We start from the raw sequence: 14,147 nt of genomic DNA on the forward strand, positions 1-14,147 counted from the left end.
CCTCAGATGATGGTCAGGCAGTTGCTACACTGTCTCTCTAAAATAATAACTGGTCACAGCTGGTGCCAGGGAAAGGCAGTCTCCCAACAGATAGAAAACACCTGAAGCTGGTGATCAGCAGCAGCTTCCTGAAAAGATCTCAGGAGCTGGGCGAGTGAGCCCATGCATGGGCTCTCAGAGGCAAAATGGCCAAGTTTAACTGATCTATGACCTTCCTCTAAGAACACTTGACTGGTAAGGGAAAAATGTCTCAAATGAGCATGTACACAACTTCAGTAAACTCACTGCACTTGCGGCCCCTCCTAAGTGCTGGCAGGCCACTGTGCATCCTAACAGCCCACCCCAAGGGAAGAATCAGGGGAGAAGAAGTGTAAACTCTGGAACCTTCCAAGGTTTAAAACCCCAAGTCAAGAACAGAACAGTGCACTTCAACCTCTCAAATTGCTTGCCTGGCCCTCTAACAAGTATGCTTTACTTCCTTTCATTCCTGCTCCAAAACTTTTTAATAAACTTTCACTCCTGTTCTAAAACTTGCCTCAGTCTCTCCCTCTGCCTAATGCCCCTCAGTCGAGTTCCTCTGGAAAGGCAAGAATCGACTTGCTCCAAACTGGTATGAATTCGCCACTGCTCACAAGAATATTACTTCAATGTCTGAGCTCCTGAGACCTGAATAGGGGAAATCAGAGGAGAGGAAAGGCTGATCCAGAAATGTAGCTACTCCTGTCAGCCCAGCTGCTGCTTCTCTGCATTGTCCACAACCCCCAAGTCCCCAAGAGAAATTAATCCCCCAGTGGCACTTGCACGGGGTAAGAGCTCCCACCTGGGTCTTTCTTGTCACAAGGGCCAAGCCCCGTGCTGTGGAGCGATAGCCCAGGCTTGGCAAATAAGCAGGTCCTGGACAACTTGTTTCTGGCCAGACTCCTGTGAGAGCAGTTGGAGCCTCCAGAGAGCTCACAATGAGACACAGCTCCTGGACTCCAGATGAACTAAGAACTGACAGATTAATTAGGCTTCTCCAGGGACTTCTAAACTGTCCCATTGGGCCACCAGAGATCCTCCAAGGTGCCTTGGGAGGTACTGAGAAAGATGACAAGCAGCTGAGGGATAGGGCTTCAGCAACTCCTGGCCTCAGCACGGAAGATCCCCCTGCTCTCTACTGACGCTCTGCACAGAAAGGTTCATCTGATCGATAAGAAGAAAAACATATTTGCAACACATGGAGGGCTCCAGCCTTTGCCTCTGGCCCCTCCAGACATACAGCCATCTCCTAAACTACTCTCACTTCATAATAGTCCTCTGACTTCTCCATGAACTTGGCAGTTGCTTTTCACACACTCAGGTCTGCCTGTCTCCCAGTTCTGGAGAAGGGAGGCAGATGAAGGAGAAAACTCAGACCCAGCGAGGAGAAGGAACCACAGCCGGTAGCAGAGCAGGGGTGGCCCAGGACAAGCACTGTGTCAGCGGCTACACACTCTGAACGTCCCCTCTGACAGCCCCTGCCACCACTTGCTCCCAGCCCACAATTCCACCTCACATCAGAGCCGCTGCCCAAGAGCTCATGAAAACCCCTCTGTGCTTTTTGGGCCTGCGGTTTAGTTCCACACACAGCACACTTTACCAGTTTTCGAGCCAACCCCGAATGACAGTCATTTTCCCCAGGATTAAAAATCCCTTTAACTGATCCTTCATGCCACACAGGCTGAGCCTGGGAAAAACATCCGGGAAGCACATCTGGTCCACCAGCCGACCTCCCTCACAGATGGGCCTTGATGGGCATGAGCCCTAGTTCCTGCTACACCACCAGGAATGTGGCTTTGGGTCCCAGCCCCAGCCAAGAAGCTTACTCCACTGAGTAATCCTAGTGCCTGGAGAAAGTCAGCAAACCTCTGTGAGCCCGTTTCTGCTTCTTGGCAATGTGGGGAAAACACACCCTATTAACTCACTTCACCATCCATTATAGCAAGCAAGGCAGTGGCTAAAAGGCAGTCAGAATCCTTAGTGAAGGCAGAGCATCTGCAGTAATTCCAAGTGTCTGTTCTCTTGCAAGATTGTTGAGAGGTGCAAATGCATATTGTTAAGTGTGGGGGCAGGCTCACATAGTTTCGGTGCAATTCCTCTTGCTTTCCTTCAGCAGCCACCCAAAAGACAGCCTGATCTTGACAGAGGCTTTGACCATGGTGATTTTCACAGAAGCCCTAGATAGTCACCCCTTATCTGTCTTGGGAATAAAGTTGCTGAGGGTTGATTAGCAAAGTAGGGAAAGTGCAACCGAGGCCTGGCATTTTCTAGAGGAGAGATGGCAGTGGCGACAGGGCCCATGGGGTGGGGAAGGGGGTCAGCCGTGTGAGTGGCTCCATTCCTATTAGTGGCACCACCAGCAGACCTCCCTGGAGCCAGCCAGTCCGGCCAGACTGATTAGGCCAATTCACTCTTTATCTAGGACAAGCAGATAAGGTTGTGGCCCAAGAGGGGTGGCTATGGGATGTGCCCAGCTGGAAGGAGACCCAAGAACACTGTAGCTGATGGAGAGGGAAGGGAAGAACAGGAAGAGTTCTCTCAGGAGCCTCCTTTGTGGATTTCAAATGATCTTCAGTCAAGATGGCACTAAGCCTCCTAACATGCCCCACCTGAATACCTGAGGCTGGCAGTTCTCCAACTCTAGAGAGCATCAGAATCACCTGGGGGGTTCCTAAAACACAGGTGGCGGGCCCCCACCCCGGGTCCTGCTTTAGCAGGTCAGGAAGGGACTAAGAATTTGTATGTCTAACAAATTTCCTGGTCATGTTGATGCTACCAGTTCAAGCACCACACTTGGAGAACTGCTGCCATAGGCCCTTGACGAAACCTACCTGTCCAGCCCCTCCCCAGCCTCATCCTTAGGCTATTCCTCAAATCCATCTCCCTCATTGCTCCTGAGACCCTACTTCCAAGAAAGCCCCTAATGAGGAGGGATGGCCACCTCTCTCTCCACAGTCTAGGGTCGTATAGGCACTGAGGTATGGGACCCTCCTGGGCTCCACTTCCCTCATTTTAGGGTGGACCAAGCAATATTTCTTTTTCTTTTTTTTTTTAAGATGGAGTCTCACTCTGTCACCCAGGCTGGAGTTCAGTGGTATAATCTCAACTCACTGCAATCTCCGCCTCCCGTATTCAAGTGATTCTCCTGCTTCAGCCTCTTGAGTAGCTGGGATTACAGGCGTGCGCCACCACACTTGGCTGATTTTTGCATTTTTAGTAAAGATAGGGTTTCACCATGTTGGCTAGTCTGGTCTCGAACTTCTGGCCTCAAATGATCCACCCACCTCAGTCTCCCAAAGTGCTGGGATTACAGGCGTGAGCCACCGCGCCCACCCTAAGTAGTTTTTCAACAAGCCCCTTTCCACACTGAAGTTCCCTGAATCCATGGAAGGGAAAAGAACACCAAGCTTTAACTGGGAACCTAGCTGGGGCCGGCTCTGTTCTTCCCATTCATCTGGACACCGGATTACACAGATGACTTCATTTTGAGCATCCACTCATATCTAAACCCCTAAATACATGTCTGAAGAGTTTTTCAGTTATCAACTTTCCCTCATTTTCCTCCTGTCTGCTTTCTTCTCTTTGCCTCTTCCCCAGACTTAATATTTAAGCAGAATTTTATTTCTGCAGATGTTTGATCCATTTTTTTCATACCTCAGCTGGCCACCTTTCGCCTGGGACACTCTGGTGCCCTCCCAGAATAGAATCTTGTCCACAACCATCTCCCTGACAGGCTTCCAGATGCTGCCCTGGCCAGAATCAGTCACCCAGGCTGCACCGGAAGCCACCTGTTGCCTGGTCCCAGCCTTGGCCTAAATCATAGTGGGGAGCCCTGGCAAGAGGCTCAGTGCCTGCCCTCTGAATTGCTAGCAAGATCTCTGGTACCCACACCAAGGCCTTGTAAAACTCCACAAATTTTTGTGAAAAAGAAGTGTCCCTGCAGGCAGAAGGCCTACACTGCATCACTATTTCTGCTGTCAAATGACAGCTTCAGGGTCCCACAAGTGAGAGAGGGGCAGACCCCTGCCTGGGCTAGAATTCTGTGGGTCTTGGGTCTCCACACAGAAGTTGCTCAGTCAGAAACCCCTCTGTCCTCCAGGTGTCCTGCCAGACACATATGCTTTCTCCCACCTGACTGTCACCAATAAATCATGGAGCTGGCCAAAGGCAGGTTCTCCTAACATTGCAGGTGAGAAAAGCTGAGATCCCCAGAGCAAAAACAACATGCCCAACGTTGCGCAGATAAATTCTTGGTGGAGTGGGAAAAGGGTCAGGGTCCCCCAGACTTGAACAGCTCACTTTGCTTTGACACAATTTGGCCCTGGGTGCTGTTGCCTGACTCAGATCTGACTGCATGTGCCAGGGCCAGGGCATGTGCCAGGGCCAGCCTGCCCTGGCCGGTCTCTACTCTGTAACCGGACACAACCATGAAGGACATCAAGAAGGGGGCAAGGGAGCAGAAAAGATATACAAAGGGATTTGAGCGGATTTGGTTACAAAGTTGCACCAGCCATTTCCTGGAATCTAATGGGAGCGAGTTCTGAGAACTTGAAGGGGTGGGGAAGTAGAGGGGGGAGGGAAAAAAAAGGCAGATGACTGGCTTGCGGGGTGTGCAGTGGGGAGGAGAGATGGGCCCTGCTCTTGTGGCCAACAGCCAGGCAGGCCAGGCTCCTGGAGGCAGGAAGGGGCCTGAGAAGTATCTTTCCCCAGCCCTCAAATGATTTCTGCAGCCTATGGAAAGCCCCCAGGCCTTCCAATAAAGCTCCTTCTAAGCCTTCTTCCCAAAGCCCACTCTGGGCCTGGACAGCCTGGAGGGTTGATGTGCTTCTCCAGGGCTGGTAAGGACAAAAGGGAGCAAAGGTTCCTGGTCCACTTGGGATGACTTTGCCCCTGGAGACAGGGAACCAAGGCCCTCTGGTGCTGTTCTTGTCTTCTAGGCCTTCCTGCCCCTTTCCTCTTGCCTCCTCAACCCTCTCCTCTCTTCTTGCTCTCCCTCTGCTTCCGCCTTCACATTCTTCTTCTTTCTGTAGAACTTCTCCACCTCCACCTTCCTCTACCCCTTTGGTACTTCCACATTCCATAATGCCCAGTTGAGGACAGAGGCAGAACCTCATCCTGAACCCCTGCCCACGCTGAGCAAGTGGGGTTTGGAGATAAGAGTCACAATGGGGACTTCACTTCTCACGAGTGATTCAGCAGCCTCCTGCATACTTGCTCTCACTCTCTCTAAGCCTCATTCCTGCCAGGAGGGCCATGTCTGCCAGGCCCAATCACCAACGTGGGGAAACCAGCAATCCCCTATTTTTCCAGAAAGTCCCCCCATCATCACACACTTTATTTGCCCTCTTCCTTTCCTTTCCCCTTTACCCACAGGACCAAGGAAAGATGGAGATCGCTCACCTGTTCCTACCTCTATGATAGCTGCCTACATTGGCATGAAAAACACCAAATCATAAGGCAAGACAAGGAAGCTTCACCCACTAAACCACAGGCCCCTTGAGGGAAGGACCTGTGCCTTTTAATGTTGTGCAACAAAGCCACTGTGACTTTGTGGCTGAATATATTTATTACTTTTATTTGGAGCTGCACCAATTTTTTTGGCTTTTAAGGCCAATGTATTACTTCTGTTATTTAAATGTTGAGAGAGACATACTGAGGCATGAATTAGCAGCTCTTGCATACTTGGATACTCCGAACCCAACATATTTTCAATTGAGACCATCCTGGAAAATCTGTTATGTAAAGGAGATGATGCATACTATCCCCAGCTGGGTCTGGGAGAGATATGGAGTAGGCATTCAAACAAGGTGTGTCCAATTGCTTAGTTGTTTCACTAAAGAAATCAAGATGGCATGGGTGGAAAGCCAAAGGGGATGGAAAGCCAAATGTCATGACCAGCACTGTCTGCAGATCACCCATCAACACTCCTCCTACTGTCTGACATCCTATTATCAATTGCAGATTTTGCTAAAAATTAAACCAAGTCAGATGTCTCTTCTCAAAGTAGCCCACAGACAGGGTGCCATCTCAGGATCATCTGAAGCTAGTGCGGGAAAGACGAGTCCCTTTCTTTAGCAAACAAGTCTTTTTGTCACAACCCTGACTTATTCCTGGGGCCTGCTGGGTGGTGTACACAGTGACCGAGTCATATATATAGTATGACCTTTGAGGGCGATATCATGATAAGATGCCCACACAGAAGCAAGGCCAAGTTCCTTGGCCTTGTGTATGAGGCTCCCTGCTTGTGGCTAGTTTTCCAGACTGAAAAGCCCTGTTTATCTTTCCCACTCAACCTCCTCTGAGAAACTTTCTGATTCTCCTTAACTTTATTGACATTTCCCTTCCTGGAACTCCCAAAGCACCATGCCTGAATCACCCATCTGGCCCTTACAGCCTGTCGGCATGGTAAGTTGGCTTTTTTATGTCCACATAGCTGAAACCGCCATCTCTGTGCAGATCTCCCAGGAGGTTCTTTGCACACTTCTCCAGTTTTGTTGTGCTTTCTCTTCCCAAGTGACCCCTATGGGTGACTCCTCTTTGGAGGGCCACCTTTGGCCTACTAGAGCCACTTCACTTGCATACAAGCAGAGAACCTGATATGCCCAGGAACCTATGACCTCATGGGGTAACCCCTTGTTCCAGGGCATATATCAGTCAGGATCTAGTCTCAGACAACAAATCACACCAGTTATTTTAACAGAGAGAATTTAATATAAAGAATTATTAATAGTATTAGGAACAGAAAAGGCTAAAGGGGATATTATTAAGGTATCGAAGAGGTAGCAATTATAAGCAGCTAATATCTTTAGTCTAGGGGAACACAAGGGAGCATTAGAATTATAAAACTTAAAAGCTTGAAGGGAGACACTCACAGAGCTGATCTGCACCCCTTAGAAAAGGAGCTGCTTCTCTGCTGGGGCTGAAGGGGAGGGCTCACCATGCTGGGACCCAAACCCCTGAGCCAGATGACGGCCGATGGTGTTTCTGTGGGAGAACAATGGACCTAGTTCTACAAGTGTTGACAAAACTGCAAACTGGTGTCCCTGGCTGCTACTGGAAGGAACTGCCACTGCCAGGGTGAGAAATCATTGCTATGTGATACTGATAGGAGCGGAAAGCATGACGAGGAACAGAAAGCAAACAGGAAGGAGCACTGGCCAGGCCAAACTAGAGGCTGCCTTACAGAGATGGGATTAAATTTATTCACCTACAGAAACACTAGAACCATATTACTGCCATGTATATGAATTTCAGGGACAGTTTGAAATTAACAGAGGGCAAAGCCAAAACTGAAAGAGATCTACTTTGATTCAACTTGCTCATACTCTGATGCCCATACTCAGGAATGGAACTGTTCTCTTTCCTATATGGGTTAGTTTATTCTGGGAAACAGTAAAGAAGATGCCTACTTAAGTCACTTAACCAACTAGGACCTTGACTATGGAAACCACACACCATCCTAAATAGAGAGGATCTCAGGGACTGGCTATTACAACCTTCCCCTCTCCTCCCACCCACTAGCAGACATTAACAGATGAGGAAACGAAATCACAGAGGGACCAAGTGATCAAAGAGTGGCCAGGACTAGCCCTGGAACCGGAGTCATTCTTTTGTTCAACAAGTATTTATTGATCATCTATTGTTCTCGCCATGGGTCTAGGTTCTTGGAAAATATCAGTGAATAAAACTCCCAGGAAATTGGGAAAACTAAAATATAAGCCATACTGTGGCAAAGAGATTTTGTCTGTATCTCTTCTTCCTAAGGTGCTCTCTCTTTATTACTTTAGGAGGGCTTCGTTTTTCACTTATTTTTTTTTTAATTTATTTTTTATTATTATTATACTTTAAGTTCTAGGGTACATGTGCATAACGTGCAGGTTTGTTACATATGTATACTTGTGCCATGTTGCTGTGCTGCACCCATCAACTCGTCAGCACCCATCAACTCGTCATTTACATCAGGTATAACTCCCAATGCAATCCCTCCCCACTACCCCCTCCCCATGATAGGCCCCGGTGTGTGATGTTCCCCTTCCCAAGTCCAAGTGATCTCATTGTTCAGTTCCCACTTATGAGTGAGAACATGCGGTGTTTGGTTTTAAAAATATGGAACGCTTCACGAATTTGCGTGTCATCCTTGCGCAGGGGCCATGCTAATCTTCTCTGTATCGTTCCAATTTTAGTATATGTGCTGCCGAAGTGAGCACGTTTTTCACTTATTTTATCTGCAGACCTCATCATGAAACAAAACACTTTCAGCGAGTTGTTGTGCTTAAAAGGAGAAGCTTGGAGAGGCAACAGAATACAGTGCAATGAACACTGCATTTTGCCCCCATGCTCCACTGACCTCCATAGTTCTGAAAACTCTAGGACCATACCAATTTCAAACATCCTGCTCTTGTGACAGTACGTACTAAGAACCTTGTTTCTGGATGGTTGGGTATATATGTTCATGTTCACATTCTTCTTGGAAAGAGACTGGTGCCAGAGACTGGTGCCAGGCACAACAGCTCCCCCAGGTGCTCTGGAGGAATGGCCTGTGTTAGACAGTGGTGGGGATCAACTGGTTTGGAAATTAGTTCACCTCTTCCATTAAAACAACACCCTTTTTTTTTTTTTTTTTTTTTTTTTTGCTTTAAGTTCTGAGATGCACGTGCAGAACATGCAGGTTTGTTACATAGGTATACATGTGCATAATGGTTTGCTGCACCCATCAACCTGTCATCTAGGTTTCAAGCCCCACATGCCTTAGATATTTGTCCTAATGATCTCCCTCCCCTTGCTCCCCACTCCCCAACAGGTCCCAGTGTGTGATGTTCCCCTCCCTATGTCCATGTGTTCTCACTGGAAAACAACAAACTTTTAAGAGATCTTATGGGAAACCTCAGAGATAATGGAGGAGCCAGGGTTTCTTTAGGGGGTTGAAAATTCTTACGTTCTATTTTTCACATTTCCAATGATACCAGGCCCATTTATTGTTGATGATAGACATGAAGGTGCTTTGAGCCTATAAAATAAGAAAAGCAAAGAGAAGCAAAGGGAGACAGATAAGGCAATGGAAAATATAGATGTGGCTGCATTTCACCCTTCACCTGAGTTCGAATCAAGAAGCATGGCTTGTGCTCACTGATCCAGGGGATGAATTGAAATTTTGTTTATTCTGGTCTTTGTTTTTCCCTCTTTCTCTTGATCTCCATTTTTTAATCTTTTCCTCTGATTTTCTAGTTTAACTCCTGGGAAACAAAAGGGACAAAGGGAAACTGGGCTCCAATTCTATCAATCAACTGTCAGAACTTCTACAAGGTGCTTGGTCATGTAAATTAAAATTTCAAGAGTTCTAATATGTATCTGGGTTATCATTTCCCACATAATCTTAGAAATTTGAACATGGAACACCTGGTAACCCATTTAGTACATGGATACACAGAAAATAAGGGTGTAATGATGGGAAAGTAAATTCAGAACCTTTGAAAACTCTATTAAATATCTCAAAATGGAATTATCTTTGAAGAATCTATTTTATGTGTTTTGTATATGCTTATTTCAGCTGATACTATAAAGAAGCACTTTTAGAATCCAGGGAAGACAAGGAATCCGGAATGAATGTCCTTCATACATTTTCTATTCACATAGAATAGTGCTCTAACCTACCCCAAATAAATAGAGGCCTCCACTGTGCTAAAAGTCCTCTGAGCAATAAGAGTTTACAACCTCTCTTAGTCACCCATGCCAGGTCATTGCCAAAGTTCACCTTTAATGCTCTCTCACACTGCTGATGGGACTACAGGTCAATGAAACCTCTCTGAAAAGCAATTTAGAAAACACATAACCCATTTGACCCTATAAATCCACTTTTATAAGCTGTATCCTAAGAAAATATAAAAAATACAGACAATACTGAACAAAGATGTAAATTTTTGTATACATTTTAATAAAAATAATTAGAACTGCAGTAAATATAAGATGTTGGTTCATAGATTGTATAAAACAAAATGATAGAATATTATGTAGTCATACACATACATACAACAATGTTAGCATGATGCATTTTCTGTCTCCGTTTTGGCTGAGGCCCTAAAAAAGCAGAGAATAATATATCAGGGAGCAAGTATTCCTACCTATCAAAGGTGCTAGGCAGCCCAAGGGGCAGTTAACATTCCCAGAGGAAACCTTCAACTAGGAGAGGATGGAAATCCATTACATGTCCCAGCCTCCCCGCATCTGGAGAGATAATTCCAAGGTGCATTCTACAGTTTCTCAGAGGGTCTCCAGCAGGATTGAACCCCAGTTGCTGATGACAATACTCAGCTCAGTAACATATTCTTTATTCTCTTCCTTCCCTGTCCCACGTGGCCTGTCCCCTCCCTTCTGCTTCCTATAATCTACCTCCCATTACAAAGCCTGGACTCAAGTTCTTATCTCAGGTTGTATTGGAAGGTGAGATAAAATTAAGTTGCTCCCAAAACATGCCAATAATATCAAATACTCAGCAAGGGAATTATAGATTTTGAATACCAAAAACTCAGGAAGGGAATTATGTACAAAGAGCTCATTTCATCCCCCACCCAAAGCAGGAAAACACACAATGAAAATGTGGCTCTCTGCTTCAAAGAGGGGAGGGGAAATATATTGAGAATATACACAAACGAATAATCCAGTGAGTTGTCTTGCTCCAACATTATCATCTCATCGCTGCCATTGTTATTGTCATACACCAACAATGCAGGTAGAGATCAGTCAGGGTCCCCGCCCTTCAGGGAATCACAAAACTGGAAAAAGACTCACAGGTCCAGGACCTGTTTAAGGCAATTCCTCTGCCTAACACAATGTTCTTGCAGTCCCAGCTATCAAGAAAGCATTTAGAGAACACAGTGTTATACGCACCAAAAAATAATAATAAGTGTCAGGGGCAGGAGGACTACAATGTGTTAGGAGTCTTCTGTCCCAATTTGGAGCCCAAGTCACATCCAGACAGACAACTGATTCTCTTCTCTGTGGTTATAATTCTTATAATTTCCTCATTAATTTCCAACTATTCTTCAGGAAAAAGAACGGATTCTGAGGCTAGCAATGAGATAGACTTGATAATGTGTGGTCCCAGTGATCTGAATAAAGATCCAAAAAGCAGGTTGCCCTGTATACAATTCCAGATGCTTGTCCTTGGATCCCCTACCTAGAATATCAAACTGTCCTCTTTACTGTTTGATAAATGTGGGCAAGAGAGCAATGGAACCAACACAGCTGGTAGTGCTAGCTACCAAAAGTTTAGGAGAGAGGTTACAAAATCAAATATCTTCAGAGCTCAGGCAGGTAGTATAAAGTAACACAAGCAGGGATTTGTGGAGACAGGCAAATTGACAAGTACGTGCCTCTTCCGAAAGATGCTTCTGAGTGCAAGCCAGTTAAAATCTAGTATTGATAGACACTGAACATTTTCAAGAGCAACCAAGAAGTCAAATATCTAGATTTTACATGAAAGTTCCTGACTTTTCCATGGTGGCAACTAATCCAAATGTTTTCTGCTCACTCCACATTGGCCTGCATAGGACGTCAAAGAAAACATATTTGTGGGCTGTTTCGGTTCTTGGGCCACCAGTTTGGACATAAGTTATGAGAGTAATCTTCTGTTATTGGAGAATGTATTAAAAGCGCACCATAATGGGCAACTATAAAATTTTGAAAAGCAGAAAGACTGGAGAAAAGTGTTAGGTCATGAGTTATAACCGAGCAAGAGGGACTGTACTCAGATTCACAAGCTTATGCTCTCTAATCTGGGACCAGTTTCAGCACCTGATATGATGAGTTATAAAGGATAATGGTGGCTGTAACATTATGACGCTTGTTGCATCATACAAAGCCCTGACCTGATAGCTGCCTCCTCCTGTCACTGATTTAATTGCCTGAGTAGCATCTGGCTTAGGACTAATAGGTTCTGTCCCCTAGCCCTACTTCCCTGTACTCCTTAAAAGACCCTTTTACCAGAAATATAAAATTACTAGTCCCATGAAGACAAGTATAAAGATAGCCTACTGCAGAAAGGTATCCAGAAAGAGGAAGAAGCCTCTGAGTAGAAGTAACAACCTACCGCAAAGGGTTAATGAAACTCTTAGGAAAAGGAAGCATAATATTGACACTTAGGTGAGATCCGGAGAAGAAGGATCCAACCTCCCAGGGGCTGGAGGAATGAGGGTAGATAGAACCCTGCCAGCCAGCTCTACCTACCTCTTCGTTTGTGTGACTTTTTTGAAGGTATAATAGCACCACTCTGACGGGGGTCTTAATTCAAGCACATCCTAAGCTGTATGATCTTAAGCAAGTTAATCATTCCACCTGTTTCAATTATGAAATTGGGACCCTGATTACCTCGATGCTACAACCGAGACAAATGAAATAATGATTCCACAGTCTCTAGTGTAGGGCCTGATAAACTGCAGTCTGCAGGCCAAATCCAGCAAAGTTTAACTAAAACAAAGCCAGAGCCATTCACTTACTATGGCTGCTATCACCTGCAAAGAATAAAACACCTGCTATCTGGCCCTATAACTCTTGTCGGGGCTCTCTTGAGTGGCCCTATCACCTCGTATAACTCACAAAAGCTGCTGTAAGGTATAACTTGGGTCATGGTTGCTTACCTCATACAAGACTTTCATCAATAAATATTAAATACCCTAGACAGAAGATTCAAATGTTTCACATCCTGTAGTTCTCCACTATTATCAATTTCAAAATTTTCTTCTAAGTTTCAAATTTGAACATGTGATAGATCTCCTGGTACTATTAGATTTATTCTGGTTTTCTCCTGGACTATATGTCTTAGACTATATACACTATGTGTACATTTCTTAGAGTACATAGACATGTGAACAGGACCTGGCACATGGGCATTATTCAATAGTAAAACATGTCCTATGTAAATGTAGCAAAAATAGTGAGGGTGGTGTGGAGGACTGCGCCAGAATGACGCAGGGAAGGCTATTGACCTCTTTGCCTTTGCCTTCTCCCTGCGATTATGTCAGTGTATGCACAACATGATTACAGCCTACTACTGCCAGACACACTTATAACCCGTTACTGTAGCCAGTTACTACCAGAGGTCCCTGTTACCTGTTACCATGGCCTACTACCATAAGACATGCTTATATCCAACGATATAGCTATATTACTACAGCCTGCTACCACAAGAGCGACTTGTATTATTACTACATACACTACCTCAGGACACCCCGCTCTTGCGCCCAGGAACACCTGCCATAACATCTTTAAGCAGTAAATTGCCATCTCTCCGCACCCCTACACTAAGACCGAATGTGACCACCAAAGAGCAAAAGCAATCATCAAAGAAATGCAAGAAGCTCATCAACATCTAGGAAATAGGACAAAACCCTGGGGCCCACCTAAGTCAGCCGAACAAGAAAAAGGCAGTTTCTGCATCTTTCATGTTCCAAAGGAAATAGAGAATTGAGTTGTGAGGCCCCAACCTTACAGATTAGCTTTGGTCTTGCTGGTAAATGGTTTTTAAAGATTGCATTTATGATTCTCGGGGGGAGGCAAGCTGTGCTTAGCAGAACTTTTGCAGTTTAGTGGTAATGGATTGGGAGTAAGAGATGATTTGGTACCTTTACATAAGTTATACAAGGTTCACGTTTAATTACACAAGGGATTCTATAAAGCTATAAGAATTATTTGATCCCAAATTGCCCAAACACTACATGATATCTAGAGCATACTACCAGGAGAAGCTCGAGGATGTTGTCCTTTAAAGAGTTCCAAATGTACATATGCCTTTGTAAGCGTATGTTGTGTCTTTGCACTTCCTCACATTTACAATTCCGGGACTTCATGATGGATGACCTGGGCTTGTTTCTAGGAAAACAAGCATCTTCATTTCTGCTAACAAATGAATGAGAAGTGTGAACTGTGGTGATCTGGTGGTTCACCTGTCTTAGCCTGCACTGGACTTGTTTAGATGGTCTATCAAACCAAATAAGCCCTTATCGTATCCAGAAAGCACCTCAATTTATCCCAAACCAAAGCCCAACCACAAACATCATAGTAAATCTTTCAAACAGGAAAAAAAGGGTAAACTACATATTTCCTCCTGACTCATGTGGTTCTCCCTCTACTTATCA

General features: G+C 45.3%; 1 long non-coding RNA gene and 1 other non-coding gene across 4 annotated transcripts in view; both read right to left on the minus strand.

The window, feature by feature from the left end:
* Positions 1–14,147, minus strand: part of LOC126932460 (uncharacterized) — a 408,483-nt gene that overhangs the window by 343,990 nt on the left and 50,346 nt on the right. The window lies entirely within an intron of this gene.
* On the minus strand, positions 8,119–8,225 carry LOC126933336 (U6 spliceosomal RNA). The gene has a single exon (XR_007718559.1). It is a non-coding gene; the product is annotated as a U6 spliceosomal RNA (small nuclear RNA).

The sequence above is a fragment of the Macaca thibetana genome, chromosome 12 (genome assembly GCF_024542745.1).
Source record: "Macaca thibetana thibetana isolate TM-01 chromosome 12, ASM2454274v1, whole genome shotgun sequence".
Lineage (NCBI taxonomy): Eukaryota > Metazoa > Chordata > Mammalia > Primates > Cercopithecidae > Macaca > Macaca thibetana.